The 4,179-nt window shown below is 41.9% G+C and overlaps 1 pseudogene; it reads right to left on the reverse strand.

The window, feature by feature from the left end:
* Positions 1–2,439: 2,439 nt before the first annotated feature.
* LOC124975443 (thiosulfate sulfurtransferase/rhodanese-like domain-containing protein 2) lies at positions 2,440–3,826 on the reverse strand (annotated as a pseudogene).
* Positions 3,827–4,179: the final 353 nt, after the last annotated feature.

Below are 4,179 nucleotides of genomic sequence, written 5' to 3' on the forward strand. Positions count from 1 at the left end.
AACAATGGATCCTCTGTTCATGGAGGTGAAGTTGATTGAAAAGGCTTCAGGTGCTAGGAGAACAGGAAGGTATAGATATTGTTAGAGGAAAAGCAGGGACAGGCAGGCAGCAAGGGGATTCTCAGGACTCCTTACCAAAAAGTATGGAAGTAATTCAATACTGTAATAGTCCACAAAGCCACACTGGCTGGAGCCATGGAATCCAGCCCATGGCTACAGGTGGAATAAGTCACTCCAGAGCATTCTGACAGAGGTGATGCTTATGTTTGAATAAAGTTATGGGCCCTGTATAGATAAGACATCCTCGAGGATAAGTCCACATAAAATTTGCCTTTCCATTCTTTTTTTTGTGAGTATTATAAAATACTTTATTACAAATTTCACCTTACCTATTTAGCAAAAGAACAGAAAAACACTATTAACCTCCTTTAAATTTTAAAAACCTCAAGAATAAAGTTGCCAAATTGATTACTGGATCAGAGCCACAATATTCCCCTTAAGAAATACAGACTGAAGCTGCAGAGCTCTACCAGGAAACAAACAAACAAACAAAAAAAAAAAACACTAAATTCCTTTTACTGGATATTGGGGCGAAGGGCAATGGTGAAATTTCAAGCTTCAAAAACCCTCCTGGGCAACAAACATATTTCTGAGTTACTTATGAACATTTGAGATGTATACACAATTGAATACTGGAGCAGAAATAAGTTTTTCCTCTTCGAAGGCCAATCTTATGACAGATGTGAAAACTTATGTCTAAGTATTTGAAAACACCTTTCTATACTGTATAGTGGTGGGTAATGGCTATGTGAGGCCTAACACTGGAGAGGTGACTTTCCAGTCCATTGTGGATATGATGCTTACCATGGCCAAGCTTACAGACTTCAACTACCTGTCTCATCACTTATTAGAGAAATCACTGCTGCTCTCATGCATGGAAATGAAGCCTCTGAAGGACAACAGTGCAGAAAACCTAGATATTAAAGAAGTGGGAAATCCTGGCCAGACTACGCAAAGATGATTACTCTTAAAACATAATTTTGGTATTTCTACTGGACCCCACCCCTCCTTTCTAACAACATAGCATCTTTGGGAGTTGGAAAAAAGTAAAGTCACAGTGCCCTTGTGCCTTTTAACTTACCACAGTGCCAGTTAAACTTGTAGTTTTGTTTGTTGCTTTGGGGAGTTATTTTCATTAGGGATTCAGGAAATCTTGTGATGAAGGACAAGGAAAAGGAGCTAATGAACACAGACTAGGAGACTTCTCATGAAGAAAGAAAAATCTGTGCACTAAACTGTAATGATGTGGACAGTACAGTGTGGATCCAGGGCCTCACCACTATGAAGAGCATCTACTGGGGCTGCAAATGGGACCAGGAGTGGCACCATGCTGCAGGGATGGCCATCCCCACTTGGCTTCTCCTTGAAACACAATTGCAGCTGCATTCTGCATCACTGGAAGCTGCAACATAATATTAAATCTGTTGGTCGGTGTGTGGCTCTGTTCTTCTTTGGACCCATGTGACAGGGACAAATGCTTGGCATGCTGACTAGAAGGCTGGACAGCCACAGTGTTACTGCCAAATGATCTTCTTAAGAAAGCAAGTTGTACAGGGCCATTGAGCTTATTTGGATCTCTCAAAGAGAACACTTAAAAGCTAGAAGGGTAAGTGTTGGAGGGAAGAAGTGTATGAGGGGGAAATCTCTTACAGAAACCAAATCAGTAAAATATGAAGGAGGGCCATGACTTTAACGGCATTCTCTATCAGATGAGCTGCTGCTCTAGACCAGGATATGGTATACTTTACTGTAAAGGGTCCGACAATAAGTATTTTAGACTGTGTGGGCCACATGCACTCTGCTGAAACTACTCAATTGTGCCACAGATCATATGGGAAGAAATGGGTAAGTCTTTTCCACCAAATTTTACAAAAGCAGTAGGTGGGCCAAATCCCAGTATACAGAGCTTCTCAGACAGTGAGAGAAGAGACAGAGGCAGGGAAAGGGAAGGGAAATGGGAAAGTAGCAAATGACATAAGTGGACTGGTTTATGAATCCATATTGAGGGCCACAATTCACAGATTTGCACAGGATGGACAGCTGACAAGGGCAATGACTACTAATAGCCTGTGGCCCGGTAGAGAGAAGGCATGAGTGACACAATCACCAGGCTCAAGACTCTATCCCTCAAAAGTCTTGGGATCCCATAGGTTTTACCATGCTCTATCATTTTCTGAATTAAAATACTTCAGTAATTGATCAAACTTGACTTTCTCTCCCCTCCCCCTTTGAAGTGTAGGTGGTCAACATGGTGAACAGTTTGTCATGATGGCAATGACTGACAATGAAATTTCTGATTTCCTTTTCTGCAGCATTGTCCTTCTCGTATACATGATGCCCACTGACTCTGAGAAGACTTGGGGAAGCTAAAGGTGCCACTTACACAAGCAAAGGCCCATCATCTCCAACACTGGGCTTTGGTTGGGGTTCATAGAGAGCTGTTCATGCTGTGAAATTTCCCTCAGGATGCATGGCCATCGAGCTATGCACTCATATTCCTTTTTAAAACTCTCCTGTGTAGGTCCTAAAGCCTGTCTGTCTCCTTTGTCTTGACATGTGACACAGAAGGCTGTGAATCCTTTTCCTTGACATGCAGGACAGGTCAAAACAAAATGGTGGCTCTTCTGAGTGGAGCAGAGTTTATACTAGTCCCACTGAGCTCCACAGTATGAAAATTCTGATAACATGTCACTGTTGTAGCACAGGGCATAATCTTTGTCAAAAACAAACAACTTCCCCTTATAAAAAACCATTGGGAAACTCTTCTGGTAGTTGTGGATACCACCCTTGAGCTGTAACACTTTCTTACACACTCCCTTGGCCTTCAGGTATGCGGAGTCATGCTCTTACAACAGATGCCCCCAGTACAGTACATCAGCACCCTCTTCTCTCTGAAAAGTTCTAGATTTTTGTCAATGTAGCTAGAAAAGTAACTGAATTTCATGATGTCTTGGGCTAAGTAGCCCTGCAATAGACCTAATTTGCTTTCATAGGAGTTTCTGCACTCCAGTAGAATATTACCACTTTATTTTTGGTCTGGCTGAGATAAAAACTTTTCTACTTCTTTATGAAATCCGTCTGGGGATAAATGGATTCCAGGCTTCTTGTAGGAGATCTTATTGGGGCTGATCCACATGGGCATGATTTCTTCAAATACACCAACACGCAATTCTGGAAAACAGTGAGCTCCTCCCCTGCTGGTCTTAAAATCTTCCTTACAAAGATAATCCTTAAATAATGGACAAGAAACCATGGCTTCTACATAGAGTCTGGTGGTCAATTTGCTTCCACCAAGTGTCTCATTGATTCCTTCAGTAGCAATTCCAATGTTGCCTGTGAGGTACAAGTGCTGACACAGACTTGTTTGCCAGGCACAGATCCACTGGAGATCCTCTAGATCACAGTAGCAGTAAAAAAGTAGCACCTCCCCTTCTTCACTGCCCAGGTCACTTTTCAACTCATCAGGGCTAAAGCAGCTTGTATTAGGGAGCCAAGCAGACACCTCATGGCTATGAGTAATGTATTTTTTTAGAGGGTTCTTTTTGTCCTCAGATGTGATACTCTTTGAGGTACTCAATGTTGCAGCCAGTTGCTTTAAAATAAAAGGAGTCTGGTGATAAATTTCATCAGCATGCTGTGTTGCCACATTTCTATGGATGCTGGTCTGGTTCATGAATAGCTGCTGACAGCATTTCCACCATTTTTCTTTATATTCATAAGGAGATGCAGGAACTTGTTTGGTTTTGACAAAGAGGACAAAGCCCCATCAGTCCAGAGTCTTTTCTAGGTTTTTCTTTGAGGACCTGCCTCTGCCTGACAATGGTTGCCTTTCCTCACCCTTGAGCCCACATCCAGGCTGTGCATGTGCTAGGTTTATGTAGTCACCTCGCTACAGAAGTCATCGTGCATTCTTACCATAGGTCTCAATGCCTCACCTTCTGGGTTGCTCAATAAATGCCGGTGCTCTAACTGAACAAATAAAACATCTTTATCTCCATGTAACTTGAACATACTAGAAAAGTATAGAATGACCCATGAAGAACTATTTTCTGAAAGGAAATCATTTTTATGAGCCATTTTCAGACTTGGCTAATAGGTGAGTGCTTTCTCAAAGACTAT

The sequence above is a fragment of the Sciurus carolinensis genome, unplaced genomic scaffold (genome assembly GCF_902686445.1).
Source record: "Sciurus carolinensis unplaced genomic scaffold, mSciCar1.2, whole genome shotgun sequence".
Classification (NCBI taxonomy): Eukaryota; Metazoa; Chordata; class Mammalia; order Rodentia; family Sciuridae; genus Sciurus; species Sciurus carolinensis.